Source organism: Ictidomys tridecemlineatus, chromosome 8, assembly GCF_052094955.1.
Source record: "Ictidomys tridecemlineatus isolate mIctTri1 chromosome 8, mIctTri1.hap1, whole genome shotgun sequence".
Taxonomy (NCBI): Eukaryota; Metazoa; Chordata; class Mammalia; order Rodentia; family Sciuridae; genus Ictidomys; species Ictidomys tridecemlineatus.
This window is the reverse complement of record NC_135484.1, coordinates 48348831-48369179: the sequence shown is the minus strand read 5'-3', so window position 1 is coordinate 48369179 and position 20349 is coordinate 48348831. Positions and strand designations below refer to the sequence as shown.

The window sequence follows — 20349 nt, the reverse complement described above, 5'->3', positions numbered from 1 at the left end:
AAAGAAAATAAGATAATTAACTAACTTTGCCCCTTACAGAGAGACTGCTGGCTGGCCTAAGCTGACAGAATGTTTTTAAAGGAAACAAAAGTCTGGTCCATAAAAGTTGTGATTGTTCAGCTCCTGTGTTAGGCCTCACAGGAGAATATTCTATCACACCTCCCATGCAGCTGAGGAGAATAATGGGCAAGGAAGAATATCCCGGATGGTAATGTTAGAGGCCATGGAGGCCGATGGCCAAAGAGGTCCTTCAAGATCTAAGCAGAGGAACCATAGGGAAGGGCAGGGTTTTTTAAAGTTCCTAAGCAACAGGGTGTCATGACTGGTGTAGATCAGGGACTGCTATGTGTTTCCCATCTTTCTTTTCTGAATGGGAGATTTTAGCAGTTATTCTATTCCCACAGTAACAGTATACACCAGGTCTACATGGTTAGAGCCAGACAACCCGACTGCTTTTATGTCACCAGCACACAGGGCAATCTCTGCATTGATGGAAAAGCTCGTTTGAACCTTTTTGCAGGATTCAAAGACTGGGTAGGACTTTGACAGCACATAGTTATTTTACTATCCAGAAGCACAGACTTAGATGGGAATTGCCACAAACTCCTTTCCAGACCCTACTTGCAGCAAGTCATAGCCAAATAACTGAATTCTCACTAACAGAATGTGAGCTGAAGTGGTGTGTGCAACTTAACACATCACTTAACACTGTACCTCATGAATATGTATAATTAATACATGTTAATAAAAATATTTAAGGCAATGGAAATATAACTACCCTGATTTGATCATTACACATTATATGCATTTATTGAATTATGATTATGTACTGTTAAATATATATAATTAAAATAATAATAAAAAGAAAAGAATGTTGCTTTCCTTTCATCCCTGTTTCTCCATGGCAGGAATATTGGTATGGCAGTGACCTAGCTTTAACCATGAAGATGAAGATGGTTGAAGATATCATAGAAAGATTCTGGCTCTTGAAATGATAGCAGTTGTGCTACCAACCTGGACTGCTTCTCCTAATTGTTAGGTCAGTGAGAAATAAACTTCTATAGGTTGAGCACCCTAACCTGACAATCTAAAATTCAAAACGCTCCAAAATCTGAAACTTTCTGAGTTTCAGATGCCATATGCTGCCACAAGTGGAAAATTTGATGCTACAAAACTTTTTGTGTCATGCACAAAATTATAAAAACTATTATGTGATTATCTGTTATTCTTGTCTAAGTTATATATGAAATATAAATGGATTCCATGCTTAGACTTGGGTTCCATTTCGAAGATATCTCACTCAATACATGCAAATATTTAAAAATCCCCAAACACCTAAAATCAAAAACACTTCTGGTCTCAAGCATTTCAGATAGTAGAGGCTACACTATCTCTATTTAAGCTTCTGTTACTTTGGGTCCCTTTGTTATAGCAAATACATTCTCCTTTATCCCAATGCATGGAAGCATGATTATTCTTTGATACAAGGATAAATATGATATTACCTATAGAATAATTTGAATTTGAAATTTCAGTGCTAAGTAGCCTAAAGTCACATTTCTAAACATTATATATTCTTAGGTCAGCAGGAGTTTTAAATCTGGGTTCTATCACCACACCTAAAAAAATCACACATATAAAAGCACAATATACACATATGAAAGTCTAATTTTTATCACTAAATCAAAAGTAGCCCTGAATGAATTAAAACACCGTCCAAAATTGTAGCAAATTTACATCCTTCAGTATTAAAAAGTGACAGTCTTAAAATACAGTTTCCTTTTGATTAGATTAACACCTTAGCTCAAAGGGAAATGAGTTGATTAGTGTTAGAAGGATGCTCTGGTACCTTGGTTAGTGTTACTTTTAGTTAAAAAGATTTGTATTCTATAAGGAGTGGGGGTGGCTAACTATATTTTCATGGCTATCATCAAATATTCTTACTAAAAACTAGTCTTTTGCTCAATATTTTCACAAAGAGAAAGAATTTAACAATGGTCCCAATAAAATTAATTACTTTGGATGTCCCAAGGAGTGTGTTTTTATTCTTTTTTTTTATTGGTTGTTCAAAACATTACAAAGCTCTTGACATATCATATTTCGTTCATTAGATTCAAGTGGGTTATGAACTCCCATTTTTACCCCAAATACAGATTGCAGAATCACATCGGTTACACATCCACATTTTTACATAATGCCAAGGGGTGTGTTTTAACTTGTGCTGTTATCATGTTCGCTGTGGTCTTCATCCAGAGCTAGATGACACATAGACTGTGTCAACAGAGTTTCATTATAAAAAACACCATTAAACTCCATCAGGCACCAGTTGTACACAACACAAAAGCACTGGTGTTCAGTGTTTGACTTCTTAAAGTTTTCCAAAAAAGCAATCTGATAAACTACTAGAGATCTACCTTTCCCTTTGACTAAGTATATCCAAACAAGTATTTACTCCATATAATAAGAAATTGTAGATGTTCCCATTTTAGAGAGATCCTGGGGACTGTTATTACCATTGGGCCTCGATAAGACTGAAGTGGAACATCCTACTTCATTTTTATTTCTCATAGTGTAGTGAATAATACGGGGGTTCATGAGCAGTTTGGATGTGATCGGACAGAAGAAAGGAGATTTACATTCTATAGTGTAACAATGTTAAAATAAAAAGCTCAGAGGAGTAATAGAATAGTGTAGGAGGCATATTCAGTAATTACAATAGAACCCTGAAAGAAAGCATTGCCACATTGTCATTTGTGGTCCCATTTATTTCATTATAAATGCAGAGGATAAACAGCCCAGTAGGGACAGTCGGTGTGTCTTATGTGAGTTACTTTGGAAAATTGTGTCTCAGACATTTTCAAAGCTCAAAATATTCTGCTTGTTCTTGAAAGTTGGCATGCCAGTCTAACTAGGAAGATAAACATCCTTAACTTCCTTTCACTGTACACTTTTACAACTTGTTCAAAGTATGAATAAAAAGATCAGAAGGCACATATTCTCTTGCCCCTGTGTATTTCAAAGGACCATTTTTCAAGTCATTCAAAAGAAGGCTGATTTTGATAGAGCAAAGTATCAAAAAATGTTGATGACTGGGCAAAGGACTGGCGTGAGCCTTACAAGTTGACCATGTCAGGTCAGAATTTTCTGGTGTTGTTTATTTGGAGCGGCATGATTTGACCTGCAGGAGAGCTATCCAAAACCTTGTAATAAAAATCTTTTCTGTGATGGGGCTCTACAATATTGGCTTTAAGATCAAATGTCAGTGTTCTTTGATCTTTGTTGCTCAGATGTTCTCATTATGTGGAACAGAATTCAGCAGGTGTTTGATTGTTTACCCAGTAAAGGGGAAGGTGAGCTGGGATTAAATTGTTAGGACACAGCTTTGTTTTAGGCGCTCTGACGGGCTGAATTTGGAATAATTGTGTTGCTGCAATAGCAATCTTGCTAAGTACAATAGGACACGGAAAAGCTTGGCTCAGAAACTAATGGACTGCAGCTACCATCTGTGGGATTGAAACTAAATGCCTCTAAAAGAAATACTCATAAATGTAACTAGCCATCTTGTTGATTAGCTTTCTGGTGGACTGGATTCCAGTTGCCTAATGGACTGCACGACCTCTCTCTCTGGAAGCCAGTAGTAAGTAGATAAACAATTTGTTTCTGAATAAGCATTTGCCCTATAAATTCCAATATAGTCAAAACCCCTTCGAAAGAAGGCACAATCAAATGATGTAATATGTAGAAAATTATATCAACACTTTGCAAACTGTAAATTAAAATAGAAAAACATAAGTTCTTGTGCCAGTATTTATAAGGTCATTCTTTTCCGATTCAACACATTCAGCCAATATTCTTCCATCCTATTCTGTTTGGTTGGGTTAATTGTATGCTGACGATTCTAAATTTACTTTCCTTGACTTATTCAAGATAAATTTTCAGTTTCAATTCTCAACACTAGTGTGCAATTTTCTTTACTAGTGCATGCTTGTGTTTCTTTCTTTCTTTTTTTTTTTAAGGGAATAAAAATTTATGAGGATTTGAATCTCACTGGAAGATGGTGGAAACTTGTGTCTTTTAATGTACCTATACATACACCTCTCTAAGAATGCACTACTATTAACACATATTTATTCTTTTTTACTTTGACTCCACAATTTACTTCTACCTTCCTTCCTCCCTCCCTTCTTTTCTTCCTTTATTTCTTTCTTCCTTCTTTCTTTCTAATACTGCAGACTGAACCCAGGGGCACTTAACTTAGCAGGGGCTTGCTAAGTTACTAATGCTGGTCTCAAACTTGTGATCCTCCTGCCTCAGCCTCCTGAATTGCTAGGATTACAGGCATGCGACCTAGCAGGACTACACAATTTTAAACGTTTGAGGACACCATTCTACATGGACATTTAGCCACAGATAAAATTTTAGGTGATTAGGAATATTTCTGTTGCTGCCTGAGCTAAGCACGAACTGTTTTTATAAAGAAGGAAGAGTTTGGATCCCTAGGCAACTTACAAATTTACTTTTCTCATCTTTCTTCTCAGAATCACATCTTGTAGCCCAGGGAAATCCAGAGACCATAATGGATTTGCTGAGAGTTTGTCAGGCTGGAGGGTCAGCAGTGCCAACTCTGTTCTCTGCACCCTCACACTTTCTCTTCCTGTAGTCCACTCTGCCAGTGTAGGTGCAATCTTGAGTGCACCCTTAGCCAGTCAGTTCCTTCCGTTTGGGAGGGAGCTAAAAATTAAGCTTCATGGAGCCTTCACTGTAAGGAGCTTCAGCCTGTGCTTTGAATTGTGATAGCAAACCTTTTGCCTAGTGTTGATTTATTGGTTTCCAATTGTGTTAACTGAATCTGTTTGGAGATCTGCCTAATGACATGCATGCTCTTTGGTTTGCCTAATACTAGCTGTCATAGCGATTGAATCCCAGCTCACCTAAACTCAGTCTCTCCAATCTCTTTCCTCTCTTGTGATTCTACCAGGAACTAAAATCTTGTCTCTGACCCCAGCCATGGTTGGAACCCTCCACATCTGCTTGAATATTACCAGTTGCTCTATTTTACTTGTTTACTCATATATCCCTTTATTACCCTGATAACCTTGGTAGTGAGAACGTTTTCATTGCTGCCATTCAGATACTGGCTCCATCTTCTGGTTTAGACTTTCTTAGAATACTAATAGCTGGTAGATATCCTCCTGTATGTTCCATGCTGGTGGGGAAGTGCCAGTTCCTGGTCTGAGTCCTCCTACTTCAATACAGGTAGCTGAATAATCTTCAGTAATCCCCTTTAAATAACCATATGTTGAAATGTTGACATTCTATTGGAATTCCATTATACTCCCAAATATTTTAAATGTTGTCTGTTTGTATATTTTCATTGATATACTTTTCTGTCTGACTCACCTATTGAAAAATTCTGTCCCCTCTGCAGAGTAAAATCTGCCTAATACTGATCTTCATTTTCATGTTAACAAGGCAGATTCCCATCACACCATATTGGTAGAGAGATCACATTTTTGCTCTGGTCCATCATTATCTTTCATTTTAATCTAGTTTACTCTTCCATGCTTAGGCAGGTATGACAGAGGTGTCACTATGGCAAAACTATGAGACTAGTTCCAAATGTAAGTAATTTCCACCTCTGTTCTTCTATTTCAAGTTCCTGATCCCTCTTTTCCTCTTTTTTTTTTTAAATTCTATCAGATTAAGAACTCATATAATATGAGCCATAGACATTTTATTATCAGTACTTAAGATAATCCTGCAATTTGAGTCAAGTTAGACTCATTTTGCAGATTTGGACTCTAGGATCTGGAAAGATCAAGATTATTTTGGTGTTCTTGGGTGTTCAGGCCCTTCCACGTGGGCAAAAAATGAGCAGGGAATGGGGAACCAAGAGGGTCATGGGGGCTCAGTAGGGAGCAGAATCATGAGTGTTGATGCCAGGGAGTTTTAGTTCCTGGGCAAGGGGACAGGAGCAAAGGCAAATTCAGATGTCTGGCTTTTGAGTGGTAGTCTTTTAAGAAATGGTGGAGTAGTGGAAGAAGATGGAGACATCTGAGTATTACCGGCCATGTCTGGGGTTGTTCATCTCTTGGCCAACTCTACTGCCATGTGACTAGAGATATCTATGATCAATTATTGCTGCCTGCCCTGGGAGGTGGTGGAGAGGACGGGGGAGTGGAAGCATGCTTATTTTCGGATACTTTTCACCTTTGTTTCAGGTCAAATTATTCAGTTGGCACTTTTTATAAGTAAAAGGGCCCCCCCCCCCAAAGAGGCAAAAACTGGCAAAACTTGGACTGCACGTATTAAAGCAATATTAGTTGTAAATGTGACTTGCTTACTACTTTTGACTAAAGCCTTTGGGCAGCTTACAGGGTCCTACAACTCAGACCACCCGAGGTCACTACCTCTGAACTAGTTTCTTGCCATTCTGCTTTTCCCTCATCTACTCCATCTGGTCTCCTCACTTGAGGAAGACACATAGCAAGTTCCCGTCTCACGTATTTGTTGGTCCTGTTTCCTTTTTCTGAGATGCACTTTGGCTGGGGGTAGGTGGGCTTTGCTCCCTGCAACCTCTGTTGAATGTCAGCTCACAAGAAACATCTTCCATGACTGCCGTAAAGAACGCAGCTCCTCTCCTCCCGGGCCCTTGCCACTGTCTATCCTCTTGACTTTGCCTTGTCCTTTCCCTTGAGGAACAAATTTATGTTAATTATCTTGTAGCACGATATCTCTCACGTTTAACACTGATGTGTTTATTATATATTGTATTTTATCATGATACTAAATTTTGATAATGAATTCTTTATCTCGTGACTAAATATTAAGTGCCTTTTCTTCAACCCCTCCCCCAATTTTAAGTGGTGTGCAGTGATATAAATAATAGGATATAAATAAAAAAGGAAAAAAAAATAAGCTAGTAAAGTGAAGCTTGTGGTAGAATTATACAACAAAAATATGATTCTTTTGTTCATCAAACCAGTGGACTCTAGTCAAACCTTGGGAGGGGGGAAGGAAAGAAAAGAAAGAGTAAATACAAGCACATTATTCTTTAGTTCCACCAGGCCACTGGAGAAAAATCTGAGTTTAAATCCAAGTCTTCCTAGATGTATAATAAGGGAAATTACCTAATTTCTCAGATTCTGACTTTGCATGTTTGTCAAATGGATATCATCAGAGTGTTCACCTCATGTCTCTGATGCAGACCAGATGAGAACATAGTGTGCAAGTAGGTCCTCAGCCCCAGGCCTGGCTCCCAGGCTCAATCCTGAATGGAGGGGCACTGCTGCGGGAGGTTGAAAGCAGGGCAAGGGGTGCTGTGTACAGCTCAGCCACGGTCCACACCACTTGCTTTTTAGGTCTGCCCTTGAAGCAACAAACCACTATGTGAAGACACAGAGTTCATGAAAGGACCCATTCTATCATCCACTCAAGTGACCTTCTATATTTTTTAAAGGAAAATTCCCTAAACACTGTCCCTTTCAAATCTCTTCTAAATACAAATGTCATGTGTTAAATGGGGCTCAGACTTGGTGTGAGATGGGATGACAAACACACCCAACATTTATAGACGAGGTGGAGGTAAAGCTTTCATAGAGTTCCCCTAATTTGCTATGTTTTTGCCCTGGTGTTCCAACAGGAACTGCTTTTAGAAATGAATGAGCTAGTCTGGGAGGACGATACTGTAAATAACAGCTACCAAGAAAAAAATCCTGAAGAAAATTAATTTTCAGTGGAATGGAGAGGGAAAACAGAACTGGGCTTCTCCTGCTTGTGATTTATAACATGTCCCATCTTAACTCACAATCATGAATCACTGACTTTTCTTGTACAGAGTTTATTCCCTGGGTTTGACTCCGCATATAAGTATACGCAAGGACAGGAATCCTTCTCTTGCTGAAATTCCTCTATGCTATGCATCGGCATCCTGTTCTTTCCAATATTAAAAAAAAAAGGTCTTTCAAAAAAAATTACTCCAAAGAAAATCTTCTTTCCCACTCTATTCCTGTTTTCTCAGAATTCTCAACTGAGGTGCACCAAAAGTCAAGTTTCCAACAACTGGATTAGAGTGTATTCATAGAATATATTCATATTTTTTTAAATTAAATGAATTATTATTATTATTATTATTTGCAGTAGAAGGGACCAAACCCAGGGGCACTCTGTCATTGAGTTTTAACCCAGTCCTTCTTAAATATATATATTTTTTGAGACAAGATTTTACTAAGTTACTGCATTTGGCCTCCAATTTGTGATCCTCCTGTCTCAGCCTCCTGAATCACTGGAATTATAGATGTGTGCCACCATGCCCAGCTACTCATATTATTTTAAAGAACATTTAAAGGTAAAAAAAATGTCTAGTGATAAAAAATCTATTATGGTCAAAAGTAGCATGTATTTTGTAGCTGTGTTAAGTTGCAAAAGTGCATTTTAATGGATAATAAATAATACAACTACCTTAATAATATGGTCATGTAATGGCTATTGAGTAATCACATTTACCTGGAATTACATTAACTTATATTTGTGTTTCCACTTATTTCTTGTATCCTGGCTTGCTCAAAGTTAACCCTGTTTTAGAAAAGTTTCCACAGACCTTGTTTCCAAATCTGGTGGTTACATTCTCAATACTCAGATTATTTTGTGTCTTGGCAGCATGTGGCAGTACTGACTATTCATTTCTTTCTTTTAAAACATGTTATTCCACTAGTCATCACGATAACAATGCTCTTCACATTTTCCTACTGTGGCTTTTCCTTCTCAATGCCCTTTGACATTCCTCTTCTTCACCCTCTATCTTATAAAGGAATTTCCTCTGCTCTAGCTCTATCTTTTCCCACTCTAAGCTCTGCTTAAGAAACTTGCCTATGTCCATTGCTGCTCCAATTACTGTTACTTATATCTTCAGCTAAGATTGCTCTACTAAATTTGGAGCTGCTCAGGTAATATATAAGGTTTTCTGTATTTAGATAAAAAGGGTGCCTCAATATTTCACCTGCCTCATTGGAATGCATGTTTCCCACTTCTGGCCTCTTTCTTCTGCATCCTTTCCTTCAGAGACCATGGTGAGTGTCCATCCCATTTTCCAAGTCAGGATTACAGATATGATCAAGGTCTCCAAGGGTAATGCCATCTATCTGTCTTCTCCCTATTCCCATTATGAAACCTGAATTCAGCTTGCTGTTACATTCTCCCTAGATTTCAACATCAGCCTAACTTCCCTTCTTTCCCCCTGTCTTATTTCCATCTAATCAATCTTTCACCTTGTACCAACACTGGTCCTTCTAATACACAAATTAGATTAAAATACTCAAGTTTAAAATCATTTAGTGGCTTCCCAGTGCAGAATGGTAGTTGCCAGGGTTTAGGAATGGTGGTGGAGGAATGGAAGATGTTACTCAAAGAGTACAAAGTTTCAGTTAGAAGGAATAAGTTCAGGAGATTCATAGTAACAGCAGGGCGATGATGGTTAATAATCATATATTACATACTTGAAAACTGCTAAAAAAGAAGATCTTAACTCTTCTCACAACAAAACAAATATGAGGTGATAGAGATATTGATTAATTTGGTTTAACCATTTCATAATCCATACATGTGAACCACAAGTATACACAATTTTTGCCAGCTAATTAAATTAAAAACCATTAGACAACTTCTAATTATCCTGGCCATAAAGAGCAAAGTCCAGTCTATATAGCCTTAATGTACTGGCCTCTGTCTTTCCAGCAAGACTTCTTGATACATTTCCTTTGCTTTTCCTCGATTAGGTCCTCTTGTCCCTGTACTTTCCTTACTCCTCTCTCACCTGGTTTAATCCTTTGCATCTGTCAGTTGAGCTGTCAATTCCTCCAGGAAGCCTTCCTGAAGTGAGAAGCTTCTCCTGTGCTAACCCGTAGCAACTGAACCCTCCCTCCATGTCTGCTCCCACCTGCCTGTGAAACCTGGAAGCCTCAACAGCTTCATGGGCCCATGGACAGCGTCTGGGTTGCTTGTGGTGGAATCTCTGTGACTTGCCTGGTGCTTAGTAGGTAGTAGGTACTAAATAAATATTTTCTGGAAACGTAAGTAAAAGAAAGAATAAAATCTATTTGCAAAGTTCAAATTGACTTTAAAGACTATCTGTCTATCCATTAAGTAATTATAAGTAGCAGAGCCTTTACTGTCTTTAGACTGAAATTGGAAGAACAGTCAACTTAAAATTGAAAAACAAAAATGACATCGCTGAAGGTTTGTTAATCACTTATCACATGTACCTTTATTTATTCGTTATTAGCATGCAAAGTGCTTCACATGTTATTACATTCTCACAGTGAACTGTAAGGCAGAGTCTATTATTTTTAGAAAATATGGCTAAGGGATATGAATAGTTTGGTAGAACCAGGATTCTGTGCAATCCTCCAAATCTATAAAAAAATTATCAAACTGGATAAATATGTTCAATGAAAACCTATTGAATAATGTATATTCACAGTCTCTATTCTACTCCAGTAAAAATAACCAGAACATTAAAGAAAGGGCCCATTTTGCATTTGGCTAGTTATTTCTACCAGCATGGTAAATAAATGTTCTGAATTACATGAAAGCTTATGATTGGACAAAGCAAAAAATTTTCCAGCTCTTCTGCATCAGATACTGTAATTTCATTATTTGGCATAAAATGTGAATGCTCATGCTCATTAATAGTCAAATCCAGATTCAAATGCAAATAGAGAAATGTGATGGAAAACCAAACAGCAGATCCTTATCATTTGCTTTTTGTTGAAATCTGCCAATGTTCTTTACTGTAAACAAGTACTGAATTACAGAATTCTAGGCCCAAGAGAAACCTAAAAATTATTCAGTTCTTCCCAGTTATTCTTAATCTTGGAGTCTAAATAAAAATAACTAACAACTATAAAGGATTACCAAGTCTTATAAAAATTGGCTGGATATATCTATGAAAGTTGAATTTGTATGGATCCTATGACCCAGCCCTGGCACTTCTAGGAATAGATCCAATAGAAATGCTTTACATTCACCAAAACATATGTATGATGCGCATAGAGGCATTAATTTTGCAATGACCCCATACTGGGATCAACCCATTGATCATCAACAGTGGACTGGGTACATAAAATATGTATTTAAGTGATGGAGTATATGATGCATTGTTGAGAACAAACGAATACAACATACAACTGTGTGGGTGAATCTCAAAAATACTGTGCTGAGCAAAAGAAGTCATGTTTTATTTATATAAATTCCAAAGTATAGCCAAACATAACCTATGTTGTCATAAATTGGGAGTGTGGTTATGGAGGACTGGAGTAACAACTGGAAGGGGACAAGTGTGTCTTCTGAGATACTTACGATTTGTTTTGTGATCCAGGGGCTGATCTCACAGGTGTGAGCACTTTGTGAAAGTCAAGTGGGCTTCAACACTTCTGATGTGTACATTATTCTGTATGGTATATTTCAGTAAAATTTTTATCCTTTCCCTCTACACACAAGAAACTTTGGCTCTAATATTATCAGCTTAATACATCATCAAGAGAGTGTCTGGCACAATGGGAAAAGTTTGTGGAATGTTTTGAATCTTAATTTTTACTAAAACTAACATTTGTTCCAATCATATCAGCAAAAATAAATATTTCAATATTGAAAATGTTTGCTCAAGAAACAAATGTGTTTGATGAGAAAACAAAATAATTTTTTCTTTGGCAAGCATTTACTAGATTGGAAATGGCACGTGTAAAGCATCTTCACTGTTACTGATTTTGCTTCTGAGCTCAGTTTGCACAAGAGGCAGAAATTGGTAGAGTTATATGACTTTTTTAAAAACTGAAGGGATAGGGGCTGGAGTTGTGGCTCAGTGGTAGAGTGCGCTCGCCAAGCACATGCAAGGCCCTAGGTTAGATATTCAGCACCACATGAAAATAAATAAATAAAATAAATGTATTGTGTCAAACTATAACTAAAAAATAAAATATTTAAAAAAAATTTTAAAATAACAGAAATAAAAAGGCAAATTTATAAAAAGCATTGCAATGGATATGCCTCAACTCTACATAGTTCTATAATGTCTGGCATGTAATCAGCTTTCAAAACACATCTGCTCAGCTCAGTATGGTGGTACATGGCTACAATTTCAGTGACTCAGGAGACTGAGGCAGGAGGATTGAAAGTTCCAAACCACCCTCAGCAACTTAGTGAGGCACAGACTCTAAATAAAACAACAACAAAAAATGGGCTCAGTGGTTAAGTGCCCTTGGGTTCAATCTCTGGTACCAATAACAACACCACCACAAATCTATATAAGTGAATATAATGTTTAGAACTTTTAAGGGTTTGTCTATCAATCTTTGTCATATGGAAGTACGTTGAATTTTTTTATACCTGGTTAAGTAGAAAATTATGCTTTCTTACTATTGTAATAGACATACAATAAAGAATAATGATCAAAAATACTTTAATTCTAATTAGTATTATTTTATAACATTATTGAATACTTAAGTGATTTATGAAGTACCAAATCATTTAAGAAAATGGTGTTTCATTTTTTAAAAAATTCAAAAGACAGGAAATGAATTAAAGATATCCCTTCCCCCACTACATTTATAGAAAATATTAAAACAGAAATATTATTCCCTCTGGCAGTAACTATATTTTAAATCAGCGTCAGGAAAACCTTAGAAAATATTAGCTTTTAGGGGAAAACACTTCCAATTCACATTTTCTACTTATAAGTAATATATTCTTACTATGACTCTAAAATGTGTCTAAACCACCATTAACATTTTAAAAGAAAGTTCTCTAGTTCTTACCAAACAGAAATAAATAATACCTGACAACAGCATTAGAGAACATAAACATAAAATTACCTGTTATTAAAAACTGAGCACATTTTTCTCAAAGAAATATATTACTCAGCTGTAAAATAGTATGTTTGCCATTCACACTAATGTTTCAACATTATGGTTCAATCTTCTAAAAAGCTGACATGGAAAATAATGGTGTAATAAACTAATTCATCATAATGTGCAAAAGAAACTGCTGGAATAAATTGTAATAACCTTTCAAAAACTAGCAGCTTTTAAAAGTATTAATTTCTACTCCAGATAATTGGAAAGGACACCTGGGTGGGTAGGCAATATTTTTTATGGGATTGCTCTGTCAGGAGCTCAGATTGTCTCTGGACTCAGCAATGATCATTTAGCACTAAATGACAGCGAATCTTGCAAATGGGTCTTCCTAGATGGTGTTTGCCATAAATTACCAAACTCAACTACCCTCAAGGTCAGCCATATGAGAGGGCAGGTATCAAAGAGCCTTCGTGGAGACCTAGAGTGGTCCTCAGGTTTCTCATAAATGGACAATAGTTGTGTTGGCTGCCATAAAATCAACTTAATGGACTGACAACATAAATTACCATCAAACTTTGACAACATCCCTCCCTAGAAAACAGCTGAAGAATGCTTTTATATCAAAGCTGGGGAAAATGGATAACAATATGTTTTGCTCTATATTAGATCATAAATATTTTGAACAATGCAAAGTGTGGAATGAATTAATATTAGAAGCCACAATATGTTTTACCTGATGCATTAAAACCAGCATCTAAGTAGTACTAAAATGTCACTTGTTTTCTGAAGTAGCTGACAGTATATGTCATATACTAATGCAATCGTGTGTGTGTGTGTGTGTGTGTGTGTGTGTGTGTGTGTGTAGAGAAGAAGGTTGCATTTGCCTGGAAATCAATATTTTTAGTAAACATATACAACTAAAAATAATAATGCTTGCTATTTAATCTTATTTTATCTGTAAAGTCCCCTGAGCTTACAGAAAGAAGATAGATTCTTGAAATCTCACACTACCTTGGATAAATCACTAATTCATTTTCTCTAAGGCTCTGTTTTTTCCATCTATACAAGTAAAATAATCACACAAAGATATTTTGAAGACAATTAAATTAATCTTGGGAGGAAGGTATTGCAAAACCCAGATTACTAGGGAATCATAAAATTACATTTATAAAAACAATCTGCACTTAATCAATTCACAGTTTTTAAAAAGTCGATTTGGTAGAAAATATAACAGCTAAACTAAGAAATTAGAAATTCAGTGGTGAATGAAGCATCATTGTCTAGTGACTTTTCTTTACTCATTTTATTGTGCTGCCATCCTGTAACTATAGTTATGATTACTAGTTTATTATTATCATTATGGCTACATAAAGCTAAAATTCTTGTCTCAATTTTATAACAGCATTTACTTTCTTTTTAAATACAGGAGCATACAGTAGATTTTGTCAAGAGAAATGATGCATTGAATAAAAAAGCAAGATCTTTTGTGAATCCATTGGCTGACTATGAATATGATATATAATGTTTCATGGACTCTGTATCATTAAGTAGAAAAGGTTCCTATTATGGAATTTAAAATTAGCATGTTTTTTGTTTTCCTCTCCCATATCAAGCCATGGCCTTCTCCCCTGTCTTTATGCCATTTCTTACATTCATTTCTTGCTTCCTGTTCCCATTGTCACTTCTGTCCAGAACCTCATCACTTTATACCTGACTTATTGCAGCACTTTCTTTGCTCTGTTCTCTTTCCACCCATCCATCCTGCCTACTCCTGCCAAATTAATCTTTTTTAAGGCACTATTTTAATTATGCCACTCCTCTGCTCAAAATTTTTCAATGACTGCCCATCACTTGGAGGCCAAAGGCCAGAGTCTTTAGCTAGAATGAAAGGCTTTGGCCCCCTCACCTCCTTTCCTAGTCTTCTCTAGTTTCCTGCTCAAATCTTCAGGACAATAAATGTATTTGTTGCCTCACAGCCTCCACCACAAGTGCTGACCCGGCCAGGGCTCTCCATCTTTGCTCATCCAGGAGCTGTCTTCTTTCTGTGGGGCCTTTTTTTGGACCATTTCTGCACATAGCACTTCCAATCAGGAAGATGGGGGGCCTCTTTTTTTGTTGTTTGTTATTAAACAGAATTTATTTTGCTATTGTGATGTTACACAATTTTGGGTTTTGTTGTTCAGTGGCTACTCTTTCCTTCCTAATTAATCCATTAAGCTTTTGGAGGGCAGGGCTTTGAGTTCTTATTAATTGCCAATGTCCCTATCACAGAGCCATGAAAGCTCTTGGCACTCAATTGACACTTGTTTAATGAATGAAGGCAAAGTGCCACTCTAGGCTTTTTGAAAGATGATGATGAAAACTATTCAGTTGTGTTTGTAACCTGCAGTATTTTAGAGCAGCCATTTAGATCTGTGATGCAGTTTCCCGAGTTTAATAGCTTTGCTTTCACTATTTGGTTCTTAGTGAAATTCTGGAATATGATATATGAGCTGAGCACATGGGATTTATGATGTTAAATCTGACTGAGGCAAACTTGGGCAGTAGTAGAATAAACAAACTAGTGCACATTAATTGAACTAATACTTTCTGAAAGTTCCTTACTACCATAAATCTCATTAATTTCTAAATAAAACTAAAATCATTCCAAGAATAATTTAAGAGAATGACATAGCCTACAATCTTTATTTTATAACTCAGACACATATTTTAGCTTATAATGCCCTATAATAGAAAGGATATGGGCTTTGGAACTCAGTAAGACCAGAGCAGACAACTTAGTTCTGCTTCTTACCAGGTTTGATAGCTTGCATCAGGAACTCAATATCTTTGAACTTTAAATTTCCTCATAAGGCAAATGGGAATAGTATTAATATCTAATTCATTTGAAAAACCTGAGATGAATGAACCTTTTTGAGCTGTTTATTAGGATGATGGATTTAAATCCCTGAGGGCACCTAGACCAGTACCTGGCACATTAATAAATGGCAGCTATTATTACTGTTTTGGTTTTGAGAATGTTTCTTTTTACTCATTACCTTCTGGCTTCCCTAAAAGTTAAGGGTATGAGCATCAGAGTCTAAATAGATCTGGATGTGAATTGTGGCTCTACCATTTACTAACTTACTAATCTATTTATTAACATATTCAAGCTTCAGTTTCCTCAACTGTATGGGAAAATAACAAAATGTCATTGCAGAAATGCTTTAAAGACTTAAGACAGATCTGTTATAACTGGTCTAGCATAGAACAAGCACTCCATCAATAGCAGATATTATAATTCCTGACTATTTTATTAGAAAGATACAACCCTGCTATTGTTGTAAACACATGCTTATAAATACATTTTAAGTGAAAGAGGTAGAAATTTTTTCTATATTAAGTTTCACAACCCTTCAGAAAAAATTAATGTAATATTATAAAAATGGTTCTTTTAAATGGTATTTGTATAGTGACTTGCAGTTACAAAATACAAAATACCTTTATAACCGAGAACCAGATGTTCAAATATGTTCCTTCTTAGCCATTGGTGGCTCTAATCCTACAGCCATTATCCTTGCATCCCACTCTACCATCAAGATGCTTACTAATTAACAATAATGATAAACTGCAAATTCTAAGGAAGCTATTAAAAACTCAAATGTATTATTATCATAGGCCTATATTTTTAGAAATACTTGACAGTTGAAATTGGCCAGATGAAATTGAACAATTGATCATGGATTCTCCATCTCAGCAGTAGATCTTGGAAACAGAGGCCTCCTCTGGGTTGGCTTGACAAAAGACACACAAAAGTGGTTTCTTAATTTCTCTTTGATTCCTAGAATACTGTTCAAATTTTCCTGTTCTCATTCAGGCTAAAAGTCAGCTTAAAAAAATCTGTTAGGTGGTGTCTCAAATTTATCACATAAACAAAAGCTTATGAAGAAACATGGGTAACTTTCTTAAATCTAAATCAATGCACCGAGATATGGTGAGATTAATGACTTGTTATCTAAACTCAGTAGGAAAGCAATTAAGTGCTAAGAAACAGAAAGCACCTCACAGTTTCATGAGACTGAGCTGTTTTTACTATGATAATAACTGAAGCATGTGCTTAATAACTCATCTAATACATTTACTTCCCTTCAACATCTACAAGGTCAAAGCCAGACATCAGCCACAACTTAAAAGTGCCATTGATCTTTTTGAAAAACTGTTCCAGAGACTATCAAGAAGCATCAGGCTGGGTCCTACTCAGGCACCCAGGGTGTCCCAGGGACTCTAGGGAAGCACACATGTAATTTTAAAGCATATATTTAAGGGTGGTGTTACTCTTAGTGTTCCTAATGAGCCACTGGCTATGCAACCATTCCTTACACAAGTGCAATAGTCCTAATTCCCAATGATCATTCTATATAGGGTTGGTTTAGTGATTATGGTCATTGTAGCTAGATTTTAGAATATAGAATGCCACTTGGTAACTGAGAATGGAATAGCATTGGTCCTAGACCATTGGGGCAACTTTTTCTAAATCTGTTCCCAGAATCCCTTACAGAGGCATGACTTTTCTACCTATTTGGTCTTCCTTTATTGCTTCCATCTTTTTACCATCACCTTCTAGGAATTTCAAACCATTTACAAACTTCTTAACTATTTCAGTATTTCTATTTACTAGACTCATAATCATAATTTATATTTATGGTATCTCTGATCATTTCAAAGTCATTTTAACAATAAAATATTTTGATCTTCATTGTAATGTCATGTAAGATGAGGAAATTGAGATGGTCATCTGACATGCCTGCGGTCACTTGAAGTTCATGCTAAATATAATACCTGCTTCATGACTCTGTATCAAGGTTCCCTTTGCCCTCATAATCCTCATAACTACTATATCATCTGCTTGGTCTTTGATTAGGTTTGTGCTACGAATCCTTTTTCACCAGCTGTCTGATTTTTAAATATGTTAAAAACTCTGAGTTCTAGCATCATTATTGGTAAATAGGGATACCAATACTAAATTCATAGAGATATTTTAAGGATTAATGAAATGATGTATGTAAAGTAAAAAAATCAAAATGATTAAGTTTTCAAAATGTTAGAATCTCCAGTTCCCATCCTTGGCAATTCTTTGCCTATGGGTGGTTCTGTTAGGTCAACAGAGAATCTTAGAAGTTACCCTGGAATTCTGTAGCAGGTAGGGAAGTCACAGTATGCCTAATGTGCCAGTAGGGAAGCCAAATTAATCAAGGATTTGTCAAGTATCTACTATATCCCAGCATAGATCCAAGTGCTGCAGATGCACAAACAAAGAAGTAGAAGCCAAGGAATGATACAGGTGACAATAAAACCTGATGACTTTCTAGACAATGAAGAGATTCCAAGAGGGGCCAATCTGCCTTTTTCACAGAGCCCCTGGCAAATTCTCCAAAACTATGTCAAAGAGAATAAAGCAATTTTAAATCTACTTCATATCAATTTTAGTTTATTTTTAAATAACACAATCCACAAAATTCCCAGATACGATTTTTGTAGGCAATAGCATTTTATCCAGCCTGAACTATTACATGGGGTGAAAGAGGGAAGGTGAAGGATCAATCTTACATTGAACTTAAGAATGAGGGGTACCTGTAAGTACTTCTACTGTTTCCATTGCTTATTTTATAATCACATAGATTACAAAATAACCCAGGGTAGAAACAGCCATTAGCATTTTCTTCTCTCTTCAGTGCCTCAGAAAAGAAATACTTGAGTACAATTTTAGCCTCTAAATCACCACCCCTACAAAGTAATTACTATTCTACCCCATTCGGACTAACTCATTAAAAAAAAGTTACCTATAGTCAACTAAAAACATTTCATATTTAAAGTGTCCTGTAAGAGGTCAAATCTAGTGAAATATCCGCATAATTTACTTTAAAACTCTTATATGTATAATAAGAATTGTAATGCATTCTGCTGTCATATAAATAAAAATATATAAAAAACTCTGAACAAAGGATAATAAATTTCATCATTATCAGTAACAACTAATTATTGCACACCTGCATGTGAGGCAATGTTCAGAATGACACAGCCTAAAGTTTAAGGTCAGATATCATGGTCTTAATTCTGCCTCCTATGGAGCTTTTAGGCAGTGACCTGACATTGCAGGGCCGCCGTCTTCCTGTCTTGAGAATGGAGATCATGCCATCTACTGTCTAGCATATATTGAGAAAATTGAGATTACTATAATTGTTTTTTAAGTGTTCTTATCTATCAACTCAGTCTTTCACAATAACCCAATGAGATAGATAATATTATTATCCTCATTTTGGAGATCAGAAGATTATGGCATAGAAAGTTTTAACAAAAATCTTTGTCATGGTCACCCAACTGGTAATTGCGCGGGGAGTTCAAGCTCAGGCAGGCTGGCTCCAGAGTGTGCTCTGTCTGAACCTCTCACCTATGTTGCCTCCCTCCATCATCAGAGATTAGTCCATGCCTGTGTCCTCTTCCCTTGGAAATGGAAGTAAACAGTTGTTACACTGAGGATATAGGATGCACGCATGCAGAATAAAAAAAAATAATACATAATAGAAGTTGTCAGTGCTGGAAGACAGTAATAACACAAGGTACATAGAAGTTTGGAAGAAGGGAAATTATGGGGGTGAGGGAAATCAGCAAGATTCTAGAACATGGAACTTGACTTTCGCCTTCAAGGGTAAACAGAACTAAAATCAGCAAAGAGAAGTTGGGAAAGTTGTTTTAGATAATGGGAACAGCATAGACAAGAGATATCTGCATCCAGGAAGTAAGAATCAGTTTCAGTGATGGGGGAAAATTTCCATATGGGAGTATTGAGTCTCGAGAGTGGGAGGAAAAGGTTTAAAACCATTTTGTAGAATGTTTAAAAGTCCAAAAGGATGGAAGACCTCGTGCTGGAGGCCCACTGGAGAATAAATTTCATTGTTATCAGCATGTCGTATGCACGTGTGTGTGTGTGTGTGTGTGTGTGTGTGTGTGTATGTGCGCGCGCTTGCTCACTCCTGCCAACCAGCACTTCCAAGGGCTGATAAGACAGCAGGTGCGAGGGCTGAGTGGAAGTTTGGGAATTAGATAATGAACTGCTGAAGTGTGTGAAAATCTCCCATACACATACCTACATTCAGACACTTCTCATTATTCCAGCAGCGATTATCTGGTTGGTGGACATTCCATGGCCTCTCCTCACTTCCTGGCTGTCTTTTCAGTTTGCTCCCTGTCTGTTAGCACCTGAAAGCAAAGTGATTTTCCAAATTAGCCTTTTTGTTTTCCCTTAGTACTTGCAGTTTAATGTTTGTTGTGGAAAGAAGCCTATTATAGATGATAAGAACATTTTTTTATGGTACTTCCAGTCCCTTTATTAGACAATTGTTGACAAAGAACACAGATCACACTGGAGCTTAATCCTAGAATATGTAATTGTTAATTCTCTTAATCAAGAATGAGCTTGTAAATTGGGAACTATGCACAGGTACTTTCAGAGAATGTTCTCATT

General features: G+C 36.5%; 1 protein-coding gene across 7 annotated transcripts in view; it reads right to left on the bottom strand.

Moving 5' to 3' along the window:
* Positions 1 to 20349, bottom strand: part of Hs3st5 (heparan sulfate-glucosamine 3-sulfotransferase 5) — a 256107-nt gene that overhangs the window by 85700 nt on the left and 150058 nt on the right. For 4 of the 7 annotated variants that reach the window (XM_078019373.1, XM_078019370.1, XM_078019371.1 and 1 more), the window contains one exon: positions 19972 to 20084. The exons of 2 other annotated variants lie outside the window; for them this stretch is intronic. The gene's annotated coding sequence lies outside the window, so the exon portion shown is untranslated. The remainder of the gene's footprint in view (positions 1 to 19971; positions 20085 to 20349) is intronic. One more of the 7 variants, XM_078019374.1, reaches the window with a different exon arrangement.